The sequence below is a fragment of the Mobula hypostoma genome, chromosome 2 (genome assembly GCF_963921235.1).
Source record: "Mobula hypostoma chromosome 2, sMobHyp1.1, whole genome shotgun sequence".
Lineage (NCBI taxonomy): Eukaryota > Metazoa > Chordata > Chondrichthyes > Myliobatiformes > Myliobatidae > Mobula > Mobula hypostoma.
Genome location: NC_086098.1, coordinates 193,394,593 through 193,408,939, shown reverse-complemented (window position 1 = coordinate 193,408,939; position 14,347 = coordinate 193,394,593).

The window sequence follows — 14,347 nt, the reverse complement described above, 5'->3', positions numbered from 1 at the left end:
CAGCCTGGATTTCCTGATCTCCCTAGCCACCAGGTTGGACAATCACCTCTGAAAACGCCACAGAGTAAGAACTGGTCGTCCACCACCTTTGGCCACTCCTCGGCACTCATTACCACCTCCCGCAAGAACAAGCCTCTGTCTTCCTCCTGCTCCTAGAGTAGCTCCCAGCCCTGCTGTTTCCACCGCCCCGGGAAAGGAACCCATGCAGCCAGGACAGAACTGCCTTTCTCCTGCTGAACGACTCCGGAGATTGAGAGCGGGTGAGTGTCTATATTGTGGCCAGTCAGGCCACTTCCGTGCTACCTGTCCCCTTTGGCCAAAAGGGAAGGCTCACCAGTAGAAAGGGGGACCCTGGTGAGCCAGACAACATTCCCTTTCGTCCCCCAAACCCGGATGCAGCTTCAAGCCACTCTGTGTTACGACCAACAGTCCCTGCCTCTGTTAGCACTAGTGGACTCCAGCGCTGAGGAAAACTTTTTGGATGAAAACTTAGCTTTCCAAGCTGGAATTCCTCGTGAGCCATTGGGAACCCCCCTGGAAGCCCGGGCACTGGACGGTAGACTCCTGGCCTGAGTCACGCATTGCACGCCACCGCTGTCTCTCCTTCTCTCTGGAAAACATCAAGAATCGGTACAATTCAATTTAATTTCCTCTCCTCAAGCCCCTATAGTTCTTGGTTACCCCTGGTTAAGCCGTCATAACCCCCACATTGACTGGTCCACTAGGAAGCTAGTCAGCTGGAGTTCGTTCTGCCATTCCACCTGTCTACAATCAGCCCTTTCCCCAGTGGAGGTCACTGCGACTTCGTCTGCCTCTGAAACCCCCAACTTATCCAAGGTTCCAGTAGAGTATCACAATCTGGGAGAAGTATTTAGCAAGCAACGGTCTCTTTCCCTGCCTCCACATCGCCCTTACGATTGCGCAATTGACCTTCTCTCCGGAGCCTCTCTACCCACCAGTCGGCTGTACAACCTGTCCCAACCCAGAAAGGGAAGCAATGGAGGCATACCTAAATGAATCTCTTGCGGCTGGCATTATCCAACACTCATCTTCCCCTGTAGGCGCAGGTTTCTTCTTTGTGGGGAAGAAAAATGGCTCACTGTGCCTCTGCATTGACTACCATGGCCTGAATAACATCACCATAAAGAATAAGTATCTCCTGCCCCTTATCAACTCTGCTTTCGAGCCCCTTCACGGAGCCACAATTTTCTCTAAGTTGGACCTGCGGAGTGCCTATCACCTGGTCAGGATAAGGGCGGGAGATGGTTGGAAAACAGCTTTTAACACCCCCCTCGGTCATTTCGAATATCTGGTCATGCCATTCGGTCTCACCAATGCCCCCGCCGTCTCCATCTTCCAAGTCCTGGTAAACGACGTCCATAGGGACCTTATTAACCATTCTGTTTTTGTGTATTTGGACAACATCCTAATCTTCTCCCCGCAGTCTTCAGGAGTACACCCACCATGTCCATCAGGTTCTGCAGAGGCTTTTGGAGAACAAGCTATTCATTAAGGCAGAGCAGTGCAAGTTCCATGCCTGTTCTGTCAGTTTCCCGGGGTACATCATTGAGAGCGGGCAAGTGAGGGCGGATCCCAAAAAGGTCCGGGCGGTGGCTGAGTGGCCAAAACTCACGACACTCAAGCAACTCCAGTGATTTCTGGGGTTCGCAAACTTCTACCATCGCTTCATCAGGGATTACAGCCGGGTGGCAGCACCCCTTACTCAACTCACCTCTCCTGCAAACCCTTTTCACTGGACCCCCGAAGCTGACTCAGCCTTCTCGAAGCTGAAGAGGCGTTTCACCTCCGCTCCCATCCTGGTCCAACCTGACCCCTCTCGTCAATTCATTGTGGAAGTCAATGCCTCTGACTCTGGGGTGGGAGCGGTCCTTTCCCAACACTCTGTCCCAGACCAAAAGCTCCATCCCTGTGCCTTCTTCTCTCGCCATCCACCCCCGCTGAACGGAACTACGACGCTGGGAACCGGGAGTTGCTGGCCGTCAAACTTGCCTTGGAGGAGTGGAGGCACTGGCTGGAGGGAGTTGAACATCCACTCATTGTCTGGACGGACCATAAGAACCTGGCATACATCCAAACCGCTAAACGCCTTAATTCCTGCCAAGCCCATTGGGCATTATCTTTTAGCCATTTCAAATTCACCCTCACCTATCGTCCTGGTTCCAAGAATGGGAAGCCAGATGTTCTCTCTCGTCAATACGTCTTCGAGGAGGGCCTTCCCAACCCCGATACCACCCTACTACCATCCTGTGTTGTGGCTGCCCTCACCTGGGAGATCGAATCCATAGTCAAAGAGGCCCAACAGACCCAACCTGACCCAGGCAATGGACCCCCCAGGTCGCCTCTTCATGCTTGACTCTGTTCAGTCTCAGGTTCTCCAGTGGGGCATACTTCTCGTTTTGCCTGCCATCCCGGAATCGAACGAACTCTGTCCCTTCTGAAGAGACATTTCTGGTGGCCCTCCAGGGATGCTGACACTCGCTCCTTCATCTCTACCTGTTCTGTATGTGTCCGCGGAAAAGCCTCCCACCGACCACCTGGGTTGCTTCGTCCCCTACCTGTCCCTAGCCGCCCTTGGTCCCACATTGCTCTGGATTTCATTACTGGACTACCCCCTTCACATGGTAACACTGCTTTACTCACCATGGTGGACCGTTTCTCCAAAGCCTTGTACCTCATATCCCTTCCCAAACTCCCTACAGCCCGTGAAACAGCAAACCTCCTTGTCCATCACGTCTTCTGCCTTCATGAAATTCCCTCTGACATTGTTTCTGACCGGGGCCCCCAGTTTATCTTTCAAGTCTGGAGATCCTTCTGTCAAGCCCTTGGAGCCTCAGTAAGTCTGTCTTCTGGTTTCCATCCACAGACTAACAGACAAACAGGATGAGCAAACCAGGATTTGGAAGCAGCACTGCACTGCATATCCACCAACAACCCATCATCCTGGAGCACCCATCTCACTTGAGTAGAGTAAGCCCACAACTCCCTAGTCAACACCACCGGAATGTCTCCCTTCGAATGCTCCCTCAATTACCAACCTCCTCTGTTTCCCACACATGAAGACGACATTGCTGTGCCTTCAGTTCAGGCCCATCTCCACCCATGCTGCAAGGTCTGGAAGGATGCACGCTCGGCCCTGCTCCGCTCAGCTGACCGCAACCAGAGGTTGCCGATCGCCATCAAATTCCTGCGCCCAACTACTAGCCTGGTCAGAAGGTTTGGCTCTCTTCAAAAGACATCCCCCTCAAGAATGAACCCAAGAAAGTCACCCCTTGTTACCTCAGACCGTTTGAAATTGAGAGCATCATCAACCCTTGGTGGTTCGTCCCACGTTCCACATCTCCCAACTGAAACCTGTGTCTGTCAGCCCTTTGTGCCCTCCTGCTGAACCCCCTCCACCCACCCAGATCATTGACGACTACCCAGCGTACACCGTCTGGCAAATACTGGATGTGCACTGCCGAGGCAGGGGTCTCCAGTACCTGGTCAATTGGGAGGGATACGGCCCTGAGGAGTGCACCTGGATTCCCCGCTCCTTCATCCTGGACCCTTCTCTCATCCGTGATTTCAATTGAGACAATCCAGACAAGCCTGGTGGTTCGCCTGGAGCTCCCGATGAGGGTGGGGAACTAGCACGGTCCCGACCGTTAATTCCCCATGTTCTCCTAATTTCCTTTGATGTCAACACACCTGATTTTCATCAAGACCTGTAGCATAAGAACCCCAGCTTTGCATCCACTAGTTGCCAGATCATTGGTTTTGCCAATGTGGTAATTAACATTTCCCGGCCACCTAGGATTGTGTGTTCTAAGTTTTGCTTCAGTACCAAGATTTACCTGTGAAACTCAGTTTCTCCATGTCAAGATAAGTTTTCTAAGTTTTTCTCCAGTTCCGAGGTTTACCTGTGTAACTCCGTCTCTCCGTGCTAAGAAAAGTGTTGTCTGTCGTTTTCCTTTCTACATTCCGTGTCAAGATAAGTTCTGCCTGCCTCCTGCTTTCCTGCACTCACTCCTGTTTCCTATTCAAAACTCACGCTCGCGTCTGCATCCTAACTTAATCTCAGTGCCTGTGTCCTGCATTTAGGTTTGCATCGTTCATTGCAACACTTTGACCTCCAAAACCATTACAAAGGCCTGATGTTACATTGTTCATTCGACCCATCTCCTGCACCCTTAAATCCATTTTTACTGAACTGCTGACCGCCTATCCTATTTTTCTACCATCATGATAATTTTATTAGTTCTGCGAGGGTCACCATTGACCACAAGTTCATTTGGGTCAAGTGCGTAAACAGTGTGGATACAAGAGTAGGTAGGTATCTTGTGGCAAGGCTGAGTAAAATGAAGTACTTATCTTTGCTTAGATAAGTGAAGTTTCAAGAAATTCAAGAAGCTCAAAGGTGTCCTTTTGATTGGCAGTTGATTCATTATCCTATACATCATTACATTTAACCAGCAAACTTTGGCTGTAATGTGCAAAAGTTACTTAGCTAGTCTACTTTGGCAGCACATGCCAGTCCCATGACCTGTATCACCAAAATCAGGTGCAGCAGAGACATGAGAACAATGCATTCTGTAAACTCACCTGTAAGTCACACACCATCCTGACTTGGAAATTCATCACCATTACTTCATTGATGTTTAATGTAAAACATGGACTCACTTCCCAACAGCAAAGTGACTTCAGAAGTTCAAAGTTCAACGTAAATTTTATTATCAAAATACATGTATGTCTCCATATACAACCCTGATATTTATTTTCTTGTGGATATACTCAATAAATTTATAGAATAATAACCATAACAGAATCAGTGAAAGACTGCCCAACTAGAGCGTTCAACCAGAGTGTAGAACTGCAAACTGTGCAAATTTAAAAAGAAGTAATAATAAATAAATAAGCAATGCATATCAAGAACATGAGATGAAGAATCCTTGATAGTAAATCCATTGGTTGTGGGAATATTTCAATCATGGCGCAAGTGGAGTTAAATGAAGTTATCCCCTTTGGTTCAAAAGCCTGATAGTTGAAGGGTAATTACTGAGATTCAGTGGGGCCTAACACCTGTGCACTTTCTTTGTGATGGCAGCAGCAATAAGAGAGCATGTCCTGCAAGGGATCCATCATCATGAATGCTGCTTTCCTATGACAGCATATCAAGTAGATGTGCTCAATGGTTGCGAGGGCTTTCCCATGATGTACTGGGCCGCATCCACTACTTTTTATAGGATTTTCCTTTCAAGGGCATTGGTGTTTCCATACGGAGCTATGATACAGCCAGTCAATATACTCTCCACTACACATCTATAGGTATTTCTGAAAGATTTAAATGTCACTCTGAATCTCCACAAACTCCAGAGGAAATAGCAGTAATCGCACTTTCTGGGCCCAGAACAGGTCCTCCAAAATAATAACACCTAGAAATTTCAAGTTGCTAACCCTCTCCACATCTGATCATCCGATGAGGACTAACTCATGGACCTCTGGTTTCCTTCTCCTAAAGTCTATAATCAGTTCCTTGGTCTTGCTGACATTGAGTAAAAGGTTGTTGTTATGGCATCACTCAGCCAGATTTTCAATCTCCCTCCCAATTGCTGAGTTATGACCACCTTTGATCCGGCCTCCAACAGTGGTGTCATTGACAAACTTTAATATGTCTTTGGAGCTGTGCATAGCCAGACAGTCATAAGTGTAAAGCAAGTAGAACGGCGGACTAAGCACACAGCCTTCTGGTGCACCTATGCTGATAGAGATTGTGGAGAAAGTGTTGTTGCCAATCTAAACATGACAGGGGTCTGGAACTATGGAAATTGAGGATCCAATTGCACCAGGAGGTATTGAGGCCAAGGTCTCAATACATCTTCAAGGCTTATTGATTAGTTTTGAGGGAATGACGGTATAGGCTGTTGAGCTGTAGTCAATAAACAGCATCCAGATGTATGCATCTTTGGTGTCCAGATGTTCCAGGGTTAAGTGAAGAGCCAATGAGATAGCATCTGCTGTGGGCCTATTGCTCCGTTAGACAAATTGGAGTGGATCCAAGTCACTTCTCAGGCTAGAGTTGATATATTTCATCAACAACCTCCCAAATGGATGCAAGTGCTGCTGGGTGATAGTCATCAAGACAGGTCACCATGCTCTTCTCAGGCACAGATATAATAGAAGGAAGTAAAAGAAGGTGGCTCACCACAACATTGTGGAATATATATAAGAAAATAGCCTTTGTTTCCCTATGACACTAGCAAAAGCCTTAATCAGCTGGAGAGTGGCATTAAAATCACACAGATTTCAATGAGGACAGCATGGCCATGGACTTTAGTTGGAGTAAGGGGATTTATTTGCATGTACTGACAAGTTAAATGTAACAGATGAAGATGTGTACTTTGAAAGGGAGAATATTGATATCTGTGCAAAAAGAACCACTTCTACCCTATCATGGTGCATTAAGAGTAGATAAATAGTCAATAGTTCAGGGAAAATGGATTGGAGAGAGCAGGAGATGAATGAACAATGTGAGTTCTGAAAAGACATTAAGTGAAAGGCATTAATCAGAACAGATGAGAGAAGAATTTTGTTGAAAATTTGCTTTGGGTGCAAGAAGAAGGGAGGGAGAATGCTTCTGAGTTAGCTCGACAGTTGGGTCTCAGTCCTGGTGATGATGCCTTGAGTTTGTTGGTGATCAACCTGATAAAAGCCGAAGTTTATTTCTGCATTTTGGGGTGATCCTAAATGGTAAAATACTTTTAGGAAAAAAGAGGAATGCTTGCTGAGGTAGATCATTAAACCTAATGATAAGACTACACTCAATGGCCACTTTATTAGATAAGCCGGCAAATAACTAATCAGCCAATCATGTGACTGCAACTCATTGCATAAAAGCATGCAAATTTGATCAAAAGATTCAGTTGTTGTTCAGACCAAGCAACAGAATGGGTGAAGAAATGTGATCTAAATGATTTTGACTGTGGAATGATTGATGGTGCCAGATAGAGAGGCTTTAGTTTCTCAGAAACTGCTGATCTCCTGGGATTTTCACGCACAACAATTTCTAGAGTTTGCAGAGGATGTTGTAAAAATGAATAAAAAACATCCAGTGTGCAGCAGTTCCGTGGGCAAAAATGTCTTACTAGTGAGAGAGGTCAGATGAGAAGGGCCAGTCCGCTTCAAGCTGACAGGAAGACAACAGTAACTCAAAAAACCACATGTTACAACAGTGGTGTACAGAAAGGCCACTGTCAAACGTTGAAGTGGATGGACTACAGCAGCAGAAGACTACAAACATACTCTCAGTGGCCACTTTATTAGGTACAGGAGGTAGCTAATAAAGTGGCCACTGAGTGTATACTGTATCCCAAACTAATTTATTTCAACTTCTTGGGATCAAGAAGATTGTGCTATTTTGCAGGAAGATCATTTTTCACAAGATTTTCTGCCTACATTCAAAGAACTGTACCCTGGGATAAGCTCTAACATGTTTACCTATAAATTCAAAACAAAGTGATTCATATATTCCAAATATTTATCAGCATCAAGGTCTCAAATAATCCCCCAGTCATTTCCATACATATATGGTACATGATATGGTCACTACAATTGGCCTCCCAAAGTATAGTAATAATATCCTGGTAATACTTCCCTTTTATAGATGTGCTTACTTCCAGAAAAGCAAGGCCTTGAATTATAATGGTGAAGTTGAATTCATCTACTGTTACAGTCATGAAAGCATTTTCAATCCATTGTAAGTTTACAATTATCCATTTGACCAATATAAAATTACAATGTTCTCCAGAGCAGCCTACTAAAATAAGCAACTTATCTCTCAACCTGGATATAATCTTTTTCTTTTGTAATTTCTAGTAATTGCTTTTACTTTTAACATTATATTCATAATCTGCCATGAAGGATTAGAAAGAACCTTAATGTGAATGAATGTGTTTGGATTCATGCCTCTGGAAAGTCTATTCAACTTCAAGTTTTTGTGTTTATTTGAGTTCTCTAGTTCATCATTTTAAATGATTCTGTCCAGTACCTCTGTAATCTTCTCCAGGTTTGCCAAATTGTCATCTTATCATACTTTGTGATATTGCGGTCTCTATTTTTGATCTCTTCTGTAACTGAAGTCGGATCCAGTTAATTGGACCATTGGTTCATTCAGACAGTCGCTTATTTTGGGCAACTCTTAAAGAATGAAAACTAATCAAGAAAATAGCTATGATTCCCTTCATTTATTTGCACTTAATTGGGACATGAGACTGATGCCGAAGTTTCTAATTAGAGTCAGTCATGTGCACTTGTGTGACCATTGGGTATTACATTATTCTTAGAGCAAACAATTTTTAAATAGCATTATTTGTGTGTGTTTGTCTTCATTGGCAACAAATAAGCAGTAAGGCAATTCTGAACTGTTTGGCTCACTGTGATTTCAAGCATTCAGCCTTGGAGATATCAGAAATGGCCATGACTGAAAATGAAATGATTTTACTACTTTAGCAAGTTAGAAACTAAGAGGACTTTGAAGGTATCGACAATCATCTAGAATGTTACTAAGAAAATGAAGATTTGGAAGGTGTAGTTATTGAAAGCATTGTATGAAGGCAGTCCATTGTCTGCACTAGGTGTCTGTGCTGATTTTGATAATTTGCAGTCAATCAAAAGAACATGGCTTGGTGAATCCCACCATCAATAACTATTAAGAATCAATACACAGTTTTATAGTACCGTTATAGTTCTGATAATGTTCTAATTTGTTCTGTATTTAGAATCAGATTATTGCAACATAGTAATAAAACTATAAATTATAATTAAAATCATAAAAATACATTAACTAAGTAGTGCAAAAACAGAGGGAAAAATACTGAATAAGTGTTCAAAGTTTCATTGACCATTCAGAATTGTAATGGCAGAGGGGAAGAAGCTGTTCCTGAAATGTTGAGTGTGTGTCTTCAGGCTCTTGTACCTCCTCATTGATGGTAGCAATGAGAAGAGTGTACGTCCGGGGTGAAGGCGTCCTTAATAATGGATACCATCTTTTTGAGGCATCACCTCTTGAAGGTATCCTGGATACTGAGGAGGCTAGTGCCCATGATGGAGCTGGACAAGTTTACAACTTCCTGCAGCTATTTTTCTGATCTTGTTCAGTGGCCCCTCTGTACCAGACAGTAATGCAACCATTTAGAATGCTCTCCACGGTACATCTGCAGAAACCTGCAAGTATCTTTGATGACATATCAATTCTTCTCAAACTCCTAATAAAATATAGCTGCTACCATGCCTTCTTTGTAATTGCATCAATATGTTGGACCCAGGACAGACTCGCAGAGATGCTGACACCCAGAAACTTGAGAATGCTCAAGTTTCCATTTCTAATCCCTCGACGAGAATGGGGGTGTGTTCCCTTGACTTACCTTCCTGAAGTCCACAATCAAGTCCTTGGTCTTACTGACGTATAAGGTTGTTGCCGTGATACCAGTCAACCAGCTGGTCCATCTCACTCCTCCATGCTTCCACATCACCGTCCGAGATTCTGCCAACAATAGTTGTGTTGCCAGCAAATTTATGCATGGTGTTTGAGCTGTGGCTAACTATAAATTCGAGGGTGTAGAGAAATATGCTAAGCATGCATTCTTGAGGTGTGCTAGTGTTGATTGTCAACGAGGAGGAGATGTTATTTCTGATCCAAGCAGACTGTGATCTCCCAGTGAGGAAGTCACAGCTCCAGTTGCAGAGGGAGATACTAAGGCCCAGAGTTGGAGCTTTTTGATCAGAACTGATGGTATAATTGTGTTAAATACTGAGCCGTGGTCAATAAACAGCAGTATTACTATTGTCCAGGTGACCCAAGGCCGAGTGGAGAGCCAGTGAGATTGTACTTACTGTAGACCTATTGTGGTGATAGGCAAATTGCAGCAGACCCAGGTCTTTGCTTAAGCAGGAGTTGATTCTCGCCATGACCAACCTCGCAAAGCACTTCATCACTATTGATGTGAGTGCTACTGGACCACAGTCATTGAGGCAGCTCATCCTGCTCTTCTGAGGCACTGACATGATTGTTGCCCTTTTGAAGCAGGTGGTAATCTTCATTTGGTTGGCACAGGTACACCATCAGGGCCTGACATCTTCCGATGGTTCACCCTCCTGAAAGGTGTTTTGACATCGCCTTTCAAGACAGAGATCACAGGGTCACTGGATGCCGAGGGATTCACATAGATATAGTTTTATTCTCCCTTTCAAAGCAGGCGTCAAAGGTGTTGAGCTCATCTGGGAGTGAGGCATCACAGCAATCACTGATGTTAGGTTTCACTTCATAGGGAGCAACGGCCTGAAAACCTGCCAGAGCTGACATGCATCCGATTCCATCTCTAACCTCAATTGGAATAGTTTTTCGCTCTTAAGATAACCTTCCATTGGTCATACCTGGGCTTCTTGTATATTTTTGGATCACTGGTCTTGAATATGACAGATCGAGGCCTCAGCAGCTATGAATCTCCTGATTCATCTACAATTTTTGATTTGAATATGTCCAGCATGTTCTCGGGGGTACACACCGATCCACACAGCATTTGATGAAGTCGCTGGCAACTGCTGTGTTTTCATTCAGACTCAAAGATGAATCCCTGAATATTGTCCAGTCCACCGATTCAAACCAGTCATGCAAGCGCACCTCTGCCTCCACTGACCATATCTTCTCAGTCCTCACCACTGGTGCTGCAGTCTTTAGCCTCTGCCTATACGCTAGGAGTAGGAGTACAGCCCAGTGATTGGACTTTCCAAAGTATAGGTGTGGAATGCATAGTAGGTGTTCTTGATGGTAGTATAACAGTGGTCAAGTCTGTTGGCTCCTCTGGTTCCACAGGTGATATGTAGGTGTTAATTGTTCAGAGATTTCTTCAAGGTGGCCTGGTTGAATTCACCTACAATGATAGGGAAGGCATCAGGGTGCGTAGTTTCACATCTGATTATGTTGCTCAGCTCCTCCAGTGCCTGCCTGACGTTGGTCTGAGGTGGAATGTACACCACTACCAGGATGATGGTGGAAAACTCCTTTGGCAGATAAAATGGATGGTAGTCGACCGCTAGATGTTCAAAGTTAGGTGAGTAGGATTGAGACAGAACCACCACATCTGTGCACCACAATGAGTTAATCATAACACATGCTCCATCTCCTCAGCCTTTAAAAGACTGAACTACCCCGTCCTTGCCGAGAGCGGTGAAGCCATCGAGCTGCAGCGTAGCATTCAAAATGGTGGGTGTGAACTATGTTTCCGTGAAGTAAAGCGGTCCCTGATGTGCCTCAGGTTCATCAATCTTGCTCTAAGGTCTTCAGGTTTATTTTTCAGAGACTGTTCGCTCACCAGCAGGATAGTCAGCTGTACAAGTCTAGAGCCTCCACACTTCAATTGAACTTGTAGGCCAGTATGGGGTTCTCACTTCTGCTTTCTTAAAGAGGAACAGTATTTGTGACCCAAGTCTGCAGTCCAAGCTTTGTTGATTTTGTGTATCCATAGATTCTTTTAAATGTCTTAAAACAATGCTGCTTACTGAAGTACTATGATTGTGGATTTCAGCTATACTCCTTATCAGGAATATTTGATGATTCCAGCTGCCAATTGATCTCTTCACTGGTCAAACAGGATTATTAGACTTTATGGTTTAATGCTTGATCACACCCTATTTTAATAATCCCACTATTGTGTTAGAGACCTACAAGTGTCCTCCCAGCACCCGATAGATCTTCACATGTTCCACCATCTTAAATGTTTTATTCTTTCATATCTTATTTCATTAAAATACATAATTTGTTATGCAGTTAAATGGTAGCTTGTCTTTTTCATTTCTTTTTAACTATTTCCATGGAACTAATTGGGATAGACTCTTAAATGGGCCAAAATGTACTGATCTCGATGTGTCCCATTAACTGGATTGCACCGTATATAATTTCTTTTATATATTGGTGCACTGTTTTCAGTTTCTAAAATAGCTTTTCAGATTTTCTGCTTATACTTTTGCATATAATCATGTTAAATAATTATAATGAAGTGCAAGGCCATAGCAAAGTACACAGCTATTTGGTCTACTGTGTCTGCATTAGCTTCTTTCATCATCTACCAAACAATCATGCTCTCCTGCTCAAATTCATTGGTTACTTTTTCTTATTAGTAATAATGCTTTAAATTATTTTTTACTTTCATTTGTTTACACACAATGTGAAAATGCATGAATTAATTGTTACAATTAGACAATAAATCATATCGCATGTTTTTGCAAAGCAAATTGCTAGTATTACCAAAAATGCAGATAAATATTAAAATATTAACAGGATAAAAATGATAGTTTCATAAATCAACGATCTGCGGTGGAGAATTAACCTCACATAGTAACATGAAGCAGCAAATTTTTGACTGCACCACAGCGTAGGAACAATGATGATTCATTTCCAAGCTGGGTTTGTGTGTGATTTAGAGGCAACTTATTGACAGTTTACTCATGCTTCTGGTGCTCTTTTCTTTCTAGGTAATAGCAGTTACGGATTTGTGGAATTACTGTCAAAGATGGCTTGGCATATTGCTTCCATTCTGAAGATAATGATGTGCCATTTGAGGAAGGAGTAAATGATTAAAGTGGCAAATAAGGTATCAGTTAAGTGAACTTCTTTGACCTGAATGACACCAAGTCTGCTGAGTGTTATTGAAGCTGCACTTAGAGAGGCAAGTAAAGTGTATTCCATCACGCACTGGGCATCTATCATAGTTGGAAGGTATTTTAGAGTCAAGAAGTGAGCCACTCACTGCTGAATACATAGGCTCTCACTTCTCAAGGCCATGACATTAACGCATCACATTCGATTAAACCTGGTGTACAATAATAATCCAGGGAGATTTGACAATGGTGATGCTAGCGATTGAAAAGGAGAAGTTTGCATACCACCTATCACATGCCTGAATGTTATCCTGGACTCAGTGTCGGCAGACTCAGATTGATTCATTATTTGAATTGCGATAGAAGTCAATCACTGCAATCATCTGCAAACATGCCATACGTCAGACCTGATGATACGGAATATGGCGGAACAGCTGAAGACAGCTAGATCTGGAACACTGTCCTGAGGAACTCGTGCACTGATATCCTAAAGGTGAGAATGATAGGCCTCCGTGAACCACAGGCATCTTCCACTGTTTTTGGTATGACTAGCAAATGAGGAATTTTCCATTGATTCCAATCAATGTCAATGTTAATTGGGCTTGATGTTACATTTCATCATTTTTTCACTACCGTTGAAACATTAACTCTGTCCCTACTCTTGCTACAAAACTTGCTGAGCATTTCCTGTATTTTCTGTTTGGAGTTCAGCCATTCTGCACTGCAGTGTTTTGGTTTTATATAAATCCAAGTCTTTAGATTACCAAGCCCATAATATAAACACTATATCCCTAATATAAGTACGTCAGTTGCTTCATAGAAAGTGTCAGTGATAATCAGTGAAGTGATTGATTGTTCAATTATGCTCAACAAGATGAAATCCTGAAATTTAAAGTATAAAAAGAAGAGAAAATTGCTGGAGACATCACAAAGCTAGCAAGAAAGTATAGTGTGTTTGTGGAAGCTAAACTGATGTACACTTAGATTGTTCCAGTTTCAAAATGAGATGTTAACATATAGTGACATATTGTGTATCATCATTTCAACCAAAAGACAGCACATTCAAAAATCAGCATGCCTTCAATTCTTTGGTTATGTCCCAGAACACAACAGGAACCCATTATCCTTTAAGTCAGAGTCTGAAGCATCGCCAAATGATCCAAAGTGACAGTAAACACATAATCCCAAAATATCGGGAACACAATTTCTGTAATGAAGGCAAGGGCAGGGACCAGAATCATGCTCTTTCCCAAAATGAAAAACCATCATCACCAATCCGTGTAAAAAAAAACTTCCAATTTTGAACTTTCTGATTAAAGTTCTTGAGTACCCCAAATTTGTGAACAATCTTCTCAAAGTTCCATGTTTGAACCTTTCCATGCTTGTACTCTTGTTATTACATCTAAATGCTCCAAACCAAGGTCAAAGTAGCACTTGCTATGAGTAACTGTGCTGTAATTCGACAGTGGTGGAGTGAGTGAATGGTTGTGGATGAGTAGCCTGCTATGTCCTGTATGGTGTCGAACTTCTTGAGTGTGACTGAAACTGCACTCATCCAGGTAACTTGATTCAAAAACTATCAAAATATCTTAATAATGAAATATTTTACGAATTATAAGCTAAAACATTTCAAAATATTTAAAAACAATTTGAACTATTGAAGTAGCCTCAAACAATTAAAAGAAATCAAAACCTG